Here is a 17,347-nt window from a genome sequence, read left to right as displayed (position 1 = left end):
TATTTGCCCATTGTTATAGTCTCTTCTGACTGCATATAGCTGAAAAGATCTCTGGAAAGAATACACGTTCTGCCTTTTCTGTGAAGTACTCTATAAAAAGAGATAGTACTACATATGTTAAAAATACGTATCTGCGTATTACTTTGCAAAAACACATGTATTGCCTACGGAGAAACTAATTACATGAATATGTAGTTTTTGTTGTACATAATCTGTCATTTCCTTGTATCATGTCTGCATCTTAATCTAATGCTCAAAATCCACCCAGGTGAAAAGGATAGGTACAATCAAAGGATTTCTTCCTCTCATCGCCCACCAGGAAATGCACTTAATACTTTGTTACAAGTATTCCCCTCTCCCTTCCAAAGACTTATTTGTACAGCTGCATGCATAATTCACTGCTCTGGTTATTTGTGGTGGAATACTAAGTGACCACCAAACAAATCTGTCTGTTATTCAGTTTCTGGTGTTTGCTTTCTAGAAGGAACTGGTTCTGGCAACTTCATTTAATTCATATTTTGTAATGTTCAGTATTCTACAAATAACATGCAGCTTAATGTTGAACAGGTTTTTGTCTTTTTAAATAATGAGAAACTTTGAAGTACTATTTTTCTAAGCCTGTATTCTGATTTATACTTACCAAAATACTAGTTTACAAATATTTGGTTTTAGTATCTCTTTTTGGATTAAAATTTTGCTAAGATATGTCCAGGGAGAAGGAGAAATAATTTGAAATTAGAAGCAGTAGTAAGAATTTGAAATGTGATGCGTTGACCAAAGATTGAAATAATAAAAATGTAACTTCAGGTTCTTGCAAGGCTATTTGCAGGGGCATATGTTTAAATATAAATTAAGCAGATGTAGTATGAGGGGTAGTGAGTCTTTTCTAGATGGAGTCACAACAGAAGTACAGATGCACAGATATGGTTGTCTTGTTTGGGTRATTTGGTAAGTCACTGTTCCTTGGGCTTTCATGCTTAATTGATAATCAATTCACCCTGAGATCGCACTGTGTGCTGAAGTCAGTGTGAGTTGTATATAAATACAATGGTAGCGTTAGTTGTATTTTCTTGCATCATATTCCCTGGCTGTTGGGAACACTGAGATGCTTTATCAATCTTTATTGGTACTCATCATAGTTATTTTATTTCTAAAGAGTACTCATCTTATTTTGGATACTGTATGCATAGGGTAAAACTACTCAACTTGAAAGCAGCTAGAATCAGTGTCTCTCCAGGAAAAAGGAAAGTGTGCATTACAGACAACTTAAAATATTCACTGTAATCTATGAAATACTAAAAACTCAAAACACCAAGCTGTGTATTTCTATGGGTTAGGCTTTTGAAGAAAATACTGCATCTGTACCCAGATYTCTGTATTGACTTCCTGGCTGTTTGCTGGTCCAATTCTCACAAATGATCTATAAAGCTTTGAATGCTTTGAAACTGTGATAAGTGACAAATAACTGTTTAATGCATGCCTTTTCCATGGCAGTTATGATGGGATGAAAAGGCTTTTGTGATTATTTCCTGATTTGAAATCTCTAAGCTGGGCAGAAGAGCACTGCTGCTGAGGGATCCTTCTTGCTTGTTGATCCCATTCCTCTGTTTGTCAGAGTTCTGATGACTTAAAATGATTTGTGTATTTTTTCCTTGATGTATTGCATACATATTTCTGTAAAATAACAAAGCCAGCATTACTTTATATTTCTAGATTTAACAGTTTTATGTCGTGGTTACTTTTCCATTGTACGTATTTTACCTAAGAAGTAGTTTTAAGTGCACACTTATGTGTGCTAACGATCATTTTTTTTTTATTTTTAAAAAATATTTTGTTTTGGCTGTGTAGTATTTTTCTGGATAGTCATGACTTCTGCCCACTCGTGACGCAACTTCAATTTAAACCATTTGTCAGGCTTTTACTTTCCAAAGATTGCGTGTTTTACTTGCTAAAGAGCTAGGAAGACATCTGCCAGTATATCCATGTGTTAGACCAAAATGTATATTTTTAGAAGAGCTCTTAAATCTATAAAACTGTTCTCACATAGTAGAAATGTTCAGACTTTTGTGGAAACTTCCCTTGAGCCAAAATTTTTTTCTGTTAAACTGAAATAATCAGCTACATTACAGTGATTCAGAAAGCCAGGTTTGAAATGTATGAATGGGCTCTCTTTGCAGAAGTGAATTACAGCAGATCACTCATTCATGAATTCTTCCTATTGCAGAATAAATGAATGAAGATGACTCATCTTGAGCACATTTTATAACAGTCCCAAGTTGCAGCTAAGGGCTATTAAATGTTACTTGACATAATAAGAGACCATGTTATATGTCTCTCCAGAGGAAAATTGCCATTTTCATAATAAAATAAGAAAGCGTATGTAAATCAGAATGAGTCATAAATAGTTCGTGTTTTGAAAAGAAATGAAGTATCAGTGTGAAGGTTAGTCTCGGGGGGGGAAGTTAAGCAATCTTACTTCTTTTTCCTTTAAAATAAGGAATAAAATACTTTAAGTGCTTTCAAGAGAGTGAAGAAGAAAAGAGGAAGATCACATCCATTCTGAGACTACAGTAGTAAAACACAAACTTTCTCTCATTTGAAGGTTAGTTTCAACTTTGCAACACCACACTTGCCCATTATCCAGAATATTAAGTAAATAGTGATTTCCTGCTGCAGACTCTCGTATGTGGCTTTGGTTGTTTTAAGATGGCATTAGAGCAATCAAACTGGGCATCTTAACATACATAACAGTTGCATTTAGATTTTATCTAYCCTTGCCTCCTCAGAAGGGATCCTAGCCATTATTGATCACTGGAAGCTGCTGCTTTCACAAGACTACAGCTTATTAGTAAATCCTAARCCTCCTGGGTTGGTCTGGGACATACGCCTTGTCGTTCTGTGGTTCTCTTGGAATGTACTAGGGATACCTGGCACYACAGTAGTGATCCTAGATGTTGGTTTTAAGGATGACCTCACCTATAGAAACAGAATCTTCTTGCTGAATTACTCGGTATTAGCTTTAGCAGTAGGCAAAATTTAGGAATAAAAGCATATTTACATAAAAGCATAGATCTGTAGTAGTGGAACAAGCTAGCAAAACCAAAAAGCACTAAAACCCTGTTAACACTAACAAGAACTCTCCTCTACTACCTCTGGTCTTCTGGGTAGTTTGTGAACCTGGATAATGAACCCTTACAAGCAACCCCAGACAAACTACTAGTTGGACAGATTTTAGTGCTCTAGCTTTTCTACTGTTAAAGATGATTACTGGAGTCTTCCAGGGAAGCTGCTCTARGTGGTCTTCTCTTTCTGTAGCCAGGAGGGAAATACTACTTAATCCTTGTTTTTGTTTACACAATCCTCATTTCTAGATATTGGGATATTACACAATGACATGTTTCATAGATCTTTGCATTTCCAAGTGTCTCCAGTTAAACTAGAAATAGTAAGAACTCTGGTAGYAGTCAGCTATACAGGAGGACAACTGCAGTGGGGATGTGATTCTCTTTATGTTGCAGTAAGATGCTGAGGAGAGAGGGTGCCTGTGCAGTGTGGTTGTAGCTCCTTGACTTGGAGCTATCTCATCCCTGAATGGTTGTAAGTAGGAGCTACACTTTCTGTACCTTACAGCAATAAACAGAATGTGTGAATATCCTTGGAGGTTTTGCAGAACAGACTCCTTCCCTTTTCCCTTTTACAGGTAGGTTTGTGTAAGAGTTGGCTAGAGATGTGGYAAATCCCCTTCTAATATGGTAAAGAAACAGTGATGAGTTTAAACCTTCACTGTATCACCTGTGGAATACTTATTTCCTGCCTTTAGCATGTTGGAGAAATCTCATCTATAATTTGAGGACTATTGGCTGGGTGAATTGGCCCTAAAGCCCTGCTGTTGCAGCTTTTCCTACTGATACTGCGCTGAATTAAAGCTGGCACAACTACATCTATTTGATTCTGCAGTCACTTTTGCAATACAGCAGAGGCRCTTTGCTGTCCTTTTAAGGATTGTCTCTTAAAATTCAGTTGTATTAACTCAAAGAAAAATTGCAAAGAAGCACAAAACAGAGTCATTCCCCTCATCAGAATAAGCTGTAACAATCCAGATGTCTGTTATTTAGATCAGTTCTGCTCTAAGACTGGCTGGAAGAACTAACTTCTTAACAGAGCGTACTCAGCCTGTTATGGGAACTGTCTGACCTTCTCCTTAGTTAAGTTGCTGATAACTGAACAGGGCTTCATGGCYGTAGTATCCCCCATTTCTTAAAAAGGTAGTCAGTGAAACTACAAAAAGCTGTTGCTGAAAAAGCTTATTTTATCATGCTGCATTTCTGCTAGAACAGCCAGCATTGCTGTCATGGCCATTTTCTTAGGTTTATAAATACTAGGTTTCTAGAATGTGTCATTCCCAGAATAAACTAAACTTGTCAAGAGTTTTATTAAAAGGGAAACGAGGCCTGTTTAATCATCTTCTGCAGCAGCAATTTGAAAAACAGGTAGAAAAGGAAATGCATTAATTCAGATAACTTTCATAATGCTGTTTGTAGTGTTTTAGGGTAAAATTTAATTTTTCTGTCACTGTTTAAGATTTGTTAAATTATAAATAGATCTAATATCTTTCCTTGGACAAACACATGACTYTGTAATGCTTTCATTTTGCTTATTTTTTTGCTTTTTTTGTTGGACATTGTTTTAAGTTTTATTCTACCTTGACGTACACATTTTGCAATGTGAATGGGTTCRTATTTACTATATTCATTATAAAGTATTCAGTCTGTTTTTCATGTCTTATTTTCCTAATGTATATTCTAATCAGTTAATCTTTTATCTTCTCTAATTTCTTACTTTATTCTTTTTACGATACCACAAGCTTCACACTGTAAACCCAGCCTGAGTACAGGAAGGTTCTGGAGACATTTCTTTGAAATATCAGTATTTCAGCTGCAGACTGAAGGCATCTAATTTTAGGTGGTTAAATGTACGTTTCTATATGTAGCCTTGGATCGAAGCTCTCATTATAGCTAGTGAAGATTTAGTCACTAGCTACGAGTACAGTCAGTGCTTTTCGGCTGACATCAGTTTGAACTGAATAGCTCTCCAGTCTTTGCTGTCTGCTTTGACTAGATCTCCACTTGCTGTAATAGGAGTTTAAAGTCCTAACTCACATACAGGTGTGTAATTTTAGACACCTGAATGAGATGTCTTCATGCAAGAGCTAAAAGCATGACTCTTAAACTGAAATAAGTCAGGTTAGAGCCTCAAAACATCCCATTTGAGTGTGCTGTTTCACAGTTGTGCCCACAGTGAACATCTTTGACGTCAGGACTTAAGAGTCTTCAAATTCATCCACTTCCACGAGCATCTACTACTTCTGTCAAAGCGCCTGTGCTTGGAGATGCCCATTGGGAAGGGAGTTGTGGCCCTGAGTTATAGCCAGAGAATGCACCTGGAAGCCAGTGTCTGGGTCTAGTCACCGCTCTGTCTAGCACATGAGGTTGTAAAGCGTTAGTTCRCGCTGCTGAGATTCAGGGGCTATTGTAGGAAGAGCAAGTCTGGCATCAGTTGGATGAGTTCTGTGCAAAGCGTGTTAGGCTTGACAGGTCTGCAGCCCATGATACTGAGTCCCCCAGCCCTGCAATCAATTAATCTGATTTCTTCCCTGTACTGTTGATGAGAAAGAAATAGCACTGGACTTTCTGCTTTGTGGATCCAAAGGAGGGGAGAAGTGAARTAGGAATCCTTCTTGATTTCTAACACAGGTAGGAAATTAGTTAACACCTTGAACTAAATCTCAGATCAGAGAGGCATGCATGGGAGTTTATATATACATATATAAATATATGTGTGTGTGTGTGTGTGTATAGTATTTTCACTTAAGGGCCTAACACTTATGGTGACTTATGCTAATGGCATTTTCTGTATCTTAATTGGATCAATTGGAATTGATTGAAATAAACTTTTGTGAAGATTACTGTTACTTTTATTTAATGGAATAATAAGTTTCTAAGTTTCATTATCTGATATTAATTCATTAAAATAAATAGTGCTTTATTTTTGCTAATATTTTGCTAATRTTTTTAAGTTTATTTTCCACCGGCCTTCATAAAGGCAAAAAGGCATAATGACTTTTGTTAGATCTTCTTTGACCGTATGTGTGTGATGAATASTGGCTGGTGCATGCCACCTGTTGGAAGATGTAACAAATTGTTAGATGAGACCTCAGGAAGTTCCTTTACAATTCCACCCTGCGGGGTTCAACTTGTCTGTCTGCATCTTGAACTGCTGTCATAGCTGTGAAACTACTTCTTTCAAAGAATTACGGTTACCAAGAAATAACTTTGAATTAATTTTGATCTATGTTTATTCTACTTATACTCTGAAAAGGAGTCTTCACCCTCTCATCTTGAGGACCCAAGCTGTTGGGCACAGGCTAGTTGTAACGGCTGGCAGACTGGCTGGGAAGGAAAGTAATGTCCTTCGGGCTGCGGAGCAGTTCTCCCTGCCATAGTTCTTTCAGGGTTTTTGAGCCTGAGCAAGCTCCCCCCTCTCACGCAGGTTGCCATAGACCTGCCAGGAGATTACAAGGCCCGGTGTTGTCCTGCCACTGTGCTTTCTCCTTTGCTGCTAAAAGGAGAAGTTGGAGGTTGATTTCCCTTTCCTTCATTTTTACCCATCCTTCTAAACACTGCTGTGCTGTCTGCTTGGGTCCAGGTACGTTTTTGTCACAACATTAGTGACCAGAATTTAATACGTTRTTGAATGTTGCAACTTGCAATCCAGAGATTTTTTTTAATTCTGCTCCTAGTTCTGCTGATTTCTAATGGATGAATGAGAGGAATGCATGGCTGTTTGTGTTTATTAATAGTCTGTGATTATAGCTGTAGTCTTTTTTTGAATGTTAAAAGACTAGAATTTGGCAGCTTGCATGACTTACATGATCATGACACTTTGCAACTTTATTAAATCATGTTGCTCCCCCTTTCTTCCTTTTACAGGCATCCATGCAGTAATCTATTTTACATCTAAAGCAGTTGATTATCCAAATGAAGGGAAAGGAGAAGGGGAGAAAAACAGCAAGGCCATTATAAACATATTGGCTAGCTATGCACAAGTATAAATAGCTACTGTGTAATGTGAATTAAAGAGCAGTTACAAGTGCGTATGTTCAACCAATTAAAGACATTAAGAAACTGTAATTACATGGGGATTCCAACAAAATTTAAAAGGCCAAATTCACTAGTAGTAAATACAGCTATCCAAAGTGCTGATCTTGTGGGGAGGATTTGGGGGAAGGGGGTCTGTTTGTTTTTTTCCAAAGAATAAACCTTTCCCACACTGAAAAGATTTTTCCAATAAAATTGGTTTTCTGGAGCACATGCCATAGGACACCATCTAATCAGCTCCAGTTTTCTTTTCTAGTGACTCTACAACACCCATAACTTGGAGAGTTGTCTCCAATTACTGGTATTAGTCCTACTACAGGAGAGGCTGATGACACCCTTCTCTTTTGATTCATTGGCTATTTTGTGAGGATGTGATTTAGCCCCTGAGCCTGTTCTYAATATATTTCTCCAGTAGCCTCTTTTCCAGCTGTGCTTAACTCATCCTTTCCCTTTGGTGTTCTGCAGATAGGCCATCTTCATAAATACTGTCTTTATTGTGTTTCCCCTGAACTTGACTTGACCAAGAGACCTTGACACTTTTATTCATGGGTGGGATGTATATGCCTTCCAAGATGATTAAAGAGTTTTCTTACAATATTTTGCTGTTTAGGTGAGAAAAAGCTTATACCTACATTACAGTCTTCATTAACATAAAACCCATTTTTAAAATCTACCATACTCTCTGCTTCCTATAACCTTTTTCTAATATCTATAATCCTATAGTTCTTGATATTTAGCAGATTCTGCTGCTATTTGAAAATTGCTGTTATATTGCAGTTGAAATAAGTTAGAAAAGTCGTGATACTCCTCTGCTCCCCCAATCCCTTGTTTGAGATAGGCTTGCCTAAGGAGGGCAGCCTGCACTTCAAACAAGGAGGCTGTTAGTGTGTTGCCTTCAAATTCTATTCAGGAAGTACTGAAGTAGAGACAAGTAATTCAGAAGTTTCAGAACAAAAAGATGTTTAGTAGCTTCTCAAACCTGTAGAAAGGTTTTGCTGTGGCAATAGAAGGTGAGGGAAGAGGATTAGAATAAGCACTGTAAATGCGTAATTTATCATCTTTATTTTTTCTTCATGAACAATTTTAAAGGGAGCTAACATGAAGTTGCAGTTATAACAAGATAAAAGATAATGTGAATAAGAAAGTGCTTCTCATGATGCATGCTTTGTTATAAAGTATTGCAACAACATCAGAAAAAAAATCTCGTGACAGTAGGACAGGTCATTTAAGCTATAGTGGCTGTGCTTGAATAAAGACTGCAGCAGGATTGTGGACTGAGAGAAACTCTTGAGGTGGGGAAAGCCTTACTCAGAAAATGCAACTTTAACAAGCAAGCCCCCCCCACCCCCCCAAAAAAAAAAGGGGGGGGGGGAAAAGAAGAAATGCTAGAAGAAAACTCAATTTCCAGGAACAGGTACAAAAAAGATTGTTTGGCCATGGTACTCTATACTGTTTTCTTNGCTAGAAGAAAACTCAATTTCCAGGAACAGGTACAAAAAAGATTGTTTGGCCATGGTACTCTATACTGTTTTCTTCTATAACAAGGATCATATATGAAGTTGGAAACAACTGAGGGAAGCAGAAAAAGAAGAATGTGTCTGCAGAGAGTTGTCAGCCAGTTCTTTTTTTCTCTTTTCCCACAAGCTGCTTTTAAGAGTCTCTGGAAGGATAGCATTTAAGTGAAGTGGTACTGTGTTACATCCTCTGCAACTTCAGCCTTAAAGAGGTTTTGCTCTAAAAGGTACCATTCAGAGTAAGCCTTTATGACTTATGCAGCCGAGAGACGTCTCAGTAAAACTTTAAGCAGCAGGTATATTTAGAGAATGTTGTCAAACATACTTAAGTTTGCTTTTATTCTATTTTTGATGCTTTTCATGTGTTACTTGGTTTCCAACTTTAATAGTCAGTTCACTGGATTAAAAAATAAGTTTAATCTTACCTAGCTTTTAAGCTCAAATAAATCTGAAAACTCGTCTAAGTTTTCACTCTTTATTTTTCTGAACACAATACATAAAGCAGTCTTACGGGGTGATGGGGTGCCTAAGGCCCAAGATGAGTTTAAAAATCTGAGGAGTTTGGTTTTTTTTTTCTTCAAGTTGCAGAGTCTGCTTGGAGACTGGCAATGTGAAGTGCCAGGACATGGAAAGAATTTTCTCCAATTTGGATAGCAAGGGGTCAAAAGAGGAGACTACCTGTGGTTTAGTGTGACACTATGGTGTCAGTACAATTTTGGGGAAACATCTGGTGACTAAGCAATGCATCACTGAGTGAAAATATTTCTTAAGTTAAAAGGGCAACCTGAGCAACTAGAACCAGTTAAAGTTCCTACGGTGTGAAAGAGTTTCAAAAATCACCTAATAAGAGTTGAAAAATAAAGGTGAATATCAGCAAATGCTTGACAAAGATGCAGATGGCTGACCAGTGTGAGCTGATCTACCTTTCCTCCTGTTTGTACTTCAAATGGATACAACAGTAAGGACAAGCATAGAGATATTTGAGATTGATTGTTGATGGTTTTATCACTTTTTACTGTAGATTTCTAGCCCATGTGTGTTAGAGCAGCATTTTCCTAGGCAAGTTGTAAATATGTCACTGTATACCCATAAACTTTTCAGTAAAATATTTATGAAAGGTGTATGTTTATGCCTACTACACCCATCTAACTCTTACATTTTCCTCCTTTTTTTATACAGTCTTTTTATTTGTATATCTTGGAAATACCCTATCTGTTCTACGTAATTGCAGGTAAATACACCCAGTCAAATGTTTCTTTACATTCCTTTCAGGCAGAGCGTATGACATATACTAGGCAATGAATCTTATTCATGTGTCCAGACTGCCCCCACTGCAGGTTATTTTCCAGGTTCATTCTCTGAGAAGTCTTAGAAATACTTCCAAATGTGCTTTATGTTCTTGGAATTCCAGTGTGTTGGTATTTGTTTTTGCCACTAAGCCTTGTCCTCTAATCTGAAAAACAGATCTGTCATTCATTATGGGAATGACTCTAGACTCATTTTGGTAGCAGTAATTACATGGAAGGTGGGTTTGGGGGGGGAGAATTAGGGGATTTGGGGGCTTTTTTTTTTTTTTTTTTTTTTTTTTTTTTTTTTTTAATAGGAGCACATAAAGGTAGCTTTCTGGATCTTCCTGATGCGTGGTTTTAGGTTGCTGTTGTGTTTGGCTAAGTATTTTATTGGCAGGTAAACATTTCTGTGCTGCTTGAGAGAGCTGGAAAGAGGTCTGAAGTGCCTGGTAACATGCCATGTGGGAAAAAGGAGGATGAATGTCAGGTAAAGCTATATCTTTGTAGGGTATAGCTTTCTGCAATATGAAGGGAAGCAAACAGAAGGGCTGGTAAATACTTTTAAAAAAAAAGAGAAAAAGAAAAGAAACAAACAAACAAACAAAAAATGTAGCAATGCAGTAGAGTCCTGAGGCCAGATACCTCTGCATGTTTGGTGTCTCCGTACTGCAAAGTTTAAAGCACAGTTGAATCAGAATGTATTCTGACCCATATCTCTGAAGAGCCTGAGCAGATCCACTGTGGTCTTAGCTGCGGTTGTGTGGTTTTTGTTGTTTTTTATTTTGTTTTTTTAAAGGTTTTAAATGTAAATGCAATAAGGAAGGACAGAATGCTGAAGTATGATGAGCAGCCTGTCTAGAGTGGAAATATATCCCTTAGTCTCTCGGTAACTGCCTAAGTGTTTTTCAGCTATCAGGGTATTCTGGAAATACTTGGCATTTCAGCTAACCCAGTCATCCAAGCAATTCCAGTGGTATAGGAAATCTACCTAAAGGAGTGGTGTTTGAATGGTGTCCCTGAACAAGATGAAATTCAGTTATGCACAATACAAGGTCATGCATAGGGGTAATAAATTATAAATGGGGAACTCCTTATTTGAAAGTTAATTAGCTCATACCTGCTTCCTCCTCCTGCTGTTTAAGTCACAAGATGAATATTATCTCCAGTATATCTGTAAAGGGAGCTACTATAACCATAAAATGCGTCGGGACAGATGTACAGCTAGGGATGTTTTAGAAACATTTTACAGGATTCTACCAAGACCTCTATGCTGATTTGATAATTCATGCCTACAAAAATGGAGTGAAAGTAGAACAGCCATAGAAAAGAGCTGCTAGGATATTGAGAAGAATGAAGAGCCTGTATGGGGACAGGCTTGTCCCCAAGAGCTTGGGTGGTTTAGCTAAGAATCAGTGAATCAGTTTTATTAAGAATAGGTAAGTACACAACAGGAATAATTAAAACAACAACAATAAAATCTGTCAACAGGAAATGCCAAAGCTGGCTTAGACAAGGGGATTTCAAATGGCTATGAATATATGAATATGAAAAAACCTGATAATTATGAGAAGCCTTGTAACTTTAGGAAAGTGATGCTCTGGGACAGCACTCCAGAGGGAGAAGTATGAGGAAAAAACTAACTCTTTTTAAGGTGGTCTTGTTGATGTACGTCAGTTGATGTACGATCCATTTATGATGGATCTTGATGTATGTTAATGGGGAGAGGGACGAAGCTGCAATTGCAGTTGAATAGACCTGATTGATAAGGTCTTTTTCAGTTCTTTAGCCCTGATGGCCTATCAACAGAAAATATATATCTCGCACATCCAGACAGTAGGGAAGCAATAGAAAGGTTTTTTGCACAAAGGACACTTGCTTTCCAACTATTAAGCAGTTTTACTGTTTCAGCTCCCTAATAGCAGGGTGTATTGATCCATAATGTACAGTCAGGAGCTCCTCTGTATGTAGGTGTCTTTTTCTCTTTCTTCTGGCTTGGAATGACAAATTTTGATGTGTCAGAGCAAAGTTAGTTGTTTCATGCATGACCTCCTTTTTGACATAAGTGAGTAGATTCCTTACATACTTCTGTCTGACTCTGAGTTCATTTTGGCTGCCAAAGCGCAGTGGGTACGTTACTTTCCAAAACATATTTGGTTACAGAGCAGATTGAAGAGAATGCTACAATGGCATGAGTTTCTTTGTGCCTGGGCCCTGCTTACTGTTTTACCAGATGCTTTCTTTCTGATATTTCTGATTCTTATTGATGGGGGAARAAAATGTGTGTGACAGATGGTCATCATAAGGGGTCGTGTTTGGGCTGCTTGGATCCCACCTGGGTTCTAGCTTTAAGAAGCTTATTGCTATAGGAGTCCCAGGGAGCAACTCAGGTCACCTGCTGAATCACAGCCTAATCCTAGCAAGCGCATTGAGTCCATAGCTTCTGCTTTTTTTTGATCACAGTTCCCTACATGCCTGTAGTTGTACAAAACATTAGGGTGTACTTGATGGTTGGCAGAAGCCGGAAATCAAAGACCTGCAGCAACACATGTGGTACATAAACGCTGCCTGTCTCTCCGGTAGAAGAGCAAGATTATTTGTTTACTTGAGCTATATCAAGTGCATCCCAAAGCACAAACAGCAGCAACACTAGGAATTTGGCTAGACTACTCACCCAGAATCTAGGACATCTTGAGTTTTTAGCTCTACAAAGTACAAAAAAAGTTGAAGCTGTAGCCCCCAATTCCAGCAGTGCCCTAACTATTTGCAGTGGAGTATTCTGAGCTCCTCTTCATGTATTTTTTTGAAGCTGGACCTCTTTACGTTCTTGTGTAGTTTCCCTCTAGAATCTCAATTTTTATGGAGGTGATCTGCATTTTTAGACTGATATAGTAGGTATTCCTGTATGGCTTGGGCAAAGGCCTGGGTTCTGGTTCTTGTTTTCAAAGGCTGGCTTTGTATTTTCATTTAGGAGTTCTTGGTAGCATGGACAGAAGCTTTAGTGCATTGTATTTCATTTTCCTAGTGGCTCATCATCAGCAGATGAAACAGTGGTCACAACACAAGTTATTTCATAGTCTGGTATTTATAGCACTCTCCTAGACAGCAGCAAGCTGTGGGTTTAATCTGTGTGAAGAGAGCATAAAAGTTGGTTTATCCACTAACTGAACTAGATGATCTTGTTTTTCCTGCCAGTAGGAATCTACCTGCAGAAAATGTGATGTTGTCTACTGAAATTGGCTGGAAGAGTCAGTAGAGCAGACCTGAATCAGATATCTTACTTGGGGATGCACTGGCAGTATTTAATGATTTCTATCATCTAGTATGAGGTGGCTCCCTGATAAATGTGCCGAAGCACAGAGTTCTTTTCCAGAGGCAGCCAGTGAATTCACCCTGCTGAAGCCAGGTGTTTGCTTTAGACATTGCAAAATATAAGGTGCATAGCAGCAGATGTTTCAATTTGGTCTTTTGTCTCACTTCTGTTTTGTCATATGTAGTTTTTGAAGGTTGTCTGCATTAAGGCTTGTTCGCTGCAGTTTATATCATGGCAGAAGGACTTTGCATCACTAAATACCTCCTTTTGTTATCAACTTTGAGGAGATTCTAACTTCCTTGTGATTTGAAACAAAGCTGTGTCATAAAATCATTATGTATTTCATAGTTTAGAGTTCTGTATGTTCTATAGTTGAACATTTTATTGTGAATACTAGAATCTTTGTATTAGTAGGTTCAAAGGAACTTGAAGGAATTTACACAAATCAACAATTGTACGTGGTGAGTGTGAAGAGAAGTTCTGTAGGACTGAACTTCATTTCTTTGCAGTGTTTCAGAAGGGTTTGTCCCTTGTCCAGAACAGCAAACTCGGTTAGCTAACACGAGGAGGGTTGCATCCAAGAGTAAAATTTCACTGGGACAGAGCTACTCTTTTCTTTTTATCAGTGCAGTGATGGTTAACTTTTGGCTTTTAGTAAGAACAAGATTTAGCTATGTTTTGCATCAGATAGCCAGGCCTTAGAACTCTAGTAGTGGAGCCAACATTATTCTGGATTTACCTGGATTTCCCTTTTGCTGCTAGATCGTGTAGAATACTGGATTCTCCTTTCCCGTGATGGAAAGCTGACAACTATCACTTCTTGCTAACTTCGCATTTGCATCATTTCAATTCTGAACCACCACTCCCAAACCAGTCCTTTTGCAGGAAAGTGTATGTAGTATTTATTTAAATATTAGAAGGGCTTCAGATACTTTGCGCCATAGATGCTAGCTTTTCATAAAAAATTTTGCTCTGCTTTATTTAAAATAAAAACAGAGCATCTGAATCTGTATCTGTAATTTGCTTGAAGTCTAAATTCAAAGCATCTCAAATAAAAGCACAAGCTATTAGTAGATTCCAGGGACTCAAAAGGAGTCTACCTTTAGAAAAAAAAAATCTTGGATAGAAATCCAAGTTCACAAATCAGGCACTACATTTTCTCTTGGTGACCTTTTCTGGTGTTAATTGCTTGGGTGAGTTTCTGGCACTGTACATATGGCATTACTTAGTCACAGATGGCATAAACAGAATTATTATATCCACAAGTTCTTCTGTATATTTTCATCCATAGTTTTAAAATATCCTACCCTGGAATTGAATTAATAATTATTTCAATATATGTGTATATGCTATTGTTTTCCGTAGTCATCTGTATACAGTTGGGTTTTTTTTAGGGGGGAATATCAAGAAATTTGTACAGAGGAAGAGGAGCTTCTCTGAATGCCAGTTCTCTGAGACAGCACAATGTGCCAGATGATTTTGCACTCCAGTTTGAAATCAGTGTAGCTAGCTAAGTATTGCACAGGAAAAATAACCCATTAGGGTGATAAATGGAATATAATGATGCCAAGAAAGACCTTTACAAGTAATAATACTATATAATTGCATCTTTTTTGGCCTGATCAGCCAGGAACAGGAGGGGAAATGTTGCAGTAAATGTCTGTTTCTTCAAGGATCTTTTCCTCCTGTGAATCAACATATGCTCTTTCCTTGGTTATCCACATGCCAAGAACCACTGGCAGGCTAGAAATAGTCTCCTGCTGTTTTGAGTCTCGCTCAGTTGTGCTGTTCACCTCTTAGCCACAACTAGCTATCGATAGTAGTGCTTAACCTTTACTTTCTGGCCTGCAGACCTATACAGTTAAAATATTTCTGACTACAAATATACAAATTCCAGTAGGTAACAACTGTTAATGGTTAAATTTTAGTTGATCTTGAATTTTCTGAATCATGTTGTAAACTACAAAGCATTATGCATAAATATTAAATAAGACCTGATTCTGGAAAAAAAATGCAGTTAAATACTGCTCAGCATAACTGCTAGAAAATTGGATCCTTTTTGAAGAAAAGGGAAGGAAATATGCTACACAGCTATACTGGTATGCGTGCAGATTATTTTTACTGCTAAGAATAAAAACATTCATGAAAGTTTCTCTGTATTAAGAATGGTATATCACATTTAGCCCCCTTTGAAATGCAGTGAGTTATGGTTCACTTGATATYTTGTGATTGGAAGACTATTGGAGAGAAAGAACATTTTTTTTTTTTGGCATAACTCTTCCACATAGTTATTAAGTAATTACCCTAAGTCTAAACTTAAAACAGCCATCCAAACTAAGCATTTTAAGACTCTAAGCTGCATAGTACAAAGCTTACACAGTGTATTTTCATATTAACATCACTGATTAAGTAGTACTTTTTTTTCTTTAACAAATCAGGGTGGAGTTAGTTTCTGATGTGCTACATAACTGCTTCAAAAAAATGTACAAAGACTTTGTATTATTGGAGTCTCTTGAAGGACTAAGAACATCCTTCTGTAAGCTCCCAAGTGAACTTTCTGTTTTGAAGTTTGTGCTGCTTAAAGATAYAGGCTTGTAATCTTTTGGGGGAGATCACAAAATTGCATTGTGGTCGTTGTTTAGAAATAGCTGAAATGAAGGTACATTTACTATTTGGACGTAGAAACCATTGTCATTTTTTTCCTTTGAATATACGTAAGGCCATTATAAAAGAAAACTGATAGCTGTATTAATGGTAAGGTGCTATAGAAATCTGTCATCCCTGCACATTTGCCTATGAGAAGGGATTTGATGTTCTCCTTTTCCTTTTGAATACCTACGTATGGCTTCCTGGGAAAGATCAGAATCTCGATAGAAGGGAGTCTTTAGAAATACTGTTGCTAGTCAGGCTTCATAGCTTTCTGCTTTTATCCATTATTCCAAAGCCTTTGTGGGTGAAACTGATGCTTTTTCCCCACCACCACTTTCAAAATCACATGTGTGAGCATTTTACCTTCAATTTTACTGCGTGTGTTTGACAGTCTGCCGTCTACTGATAGATAGATGTTGTCGCCAATTAATGCATTTAAATTGGTGTCCTTGCTTTGTCAACTGCCCTCCGCCAGCCTTGATGACAAAAGTAGACGGATGGAGGGGTGAAAGRGATGTTTTAGTCGGGCTGAATTTAGAGCAGAAGGAAGGTGTTAAATTCTTCTGCTCACCTGGGTCCTTGCAGTGCTCCAGCTCCTTCTTGTGCCTCTGCCCCACCTCGGGCCTAACAGCCAGATTGGGGGCTGCTTTTCTTTTTTTTTTTTTTCTTTTTTTTTTTTTTTTTTTTTTTTTTTTTTTTTTTTTTTTTTTTTTTTTTTTTTTTTTGAAAGTATTTTCCAGGCAGAGCTCACAGGCTAAACGGAGCCCACTCTTCTTGTTGTTGTTAGTGGGGTTGGGCTGTTTTCTTTTAATTATCATTGCTGCTGGCAGCCCAAAATAAAACTCTTGAAGTAGCCGTTATGTAAAAGAGAGCGGCGCATCTATCCGTGGCATCCAGGCCTATTGATTTAGCGCGGCGTGGCCGCGGTAGCCGGGCGCGCTGCTACGTCAGCAGGGCGCTCTGCTCGTGGGGTCGCCGCGGCCTTTGCGTTTGATCCCGGCAGCGCTCGCGTCAGCGATGCGTATCGTCGCCTGCGTGATGTCAAAGTGTGGGTGTTCGGTTAGAGGGACACGGTTAACCTAATGTGCCGCAGTAAATCCTGGACGCCGCTCCCTCCTGGGGACGACGGAGAGAGTGATTCATCCCCGTGCACATTAGACTAATGCTAAGTATAGCAGCGCTCATGAGCCGCAGCATCCACTTAGATTAGTATCAAAGGCGCTGCAGCTTTCTAAGGTGTTTGTTTGCAACCAGGTCTGTATGTGCCCACTTTTTTTTTTTTTAGTGTTAAATAAGGAGTTACCTTTAGCGAAACTGATAATGAGTTAAAATAAACCTTCTCGGTTTAATCTCGCTAATGAGCGTAGCGTGGGTCGTGCCAGCAGAGTCGGCAGCCCGCGGTGCCCCCCGGGGAAGCCGCCGCCGCCT

General features: G+C 38.3%; 1 protein-coding gene across 2 annotated transcripts in view; it reads left to right on the top strand.

Annotated features, from left to right (window-relative positions):
• Nucleotides 1–17,347, top strand: part of FNDC3A (fibronectin type III domain containing 3A) — a 118,357-nt gene that overhangs the window by 41,950 nt on the left and 59,060 nt on the right. Inside the window, exon 1 of one of the 2 annotated variants that reach the window (XM_085324996.1) lies at nucleotides 17,128–17,173. The exons of the other annotated variant lie outside the window; for it this stretch is intronic. The gene's annotated coding sequence lies outside the window, so the exon portion shown is untranslated. Of the gene's footprint in view, nucleotides 1–17,127; nucleotides 17,174–17,347 lie in introns of those variants that run through there. 2 annotated transcript variants of the gene reach the window in all.

This window comes from Rhea americana, unplaced genomic scaffold (assembly GCF_003343005.1).
Source record: "Rhea americana isolate MKP2758 unplaced genomic scaffold, rheAme1 scaffold_95, whole genome shotgun sequence".
In the NCBI taxonomy this organism is placed as follows: domain Eukaryota; kingdom Metazoa; phylum Chordata; class Aves; order Rheiformes; family Rheidae; genus Rhea; species Rhea americana.
Note: the sequence above shows the minus strand (reverse complement) of the source record. Positions and strands in the feature narration are given on the sequence as shown.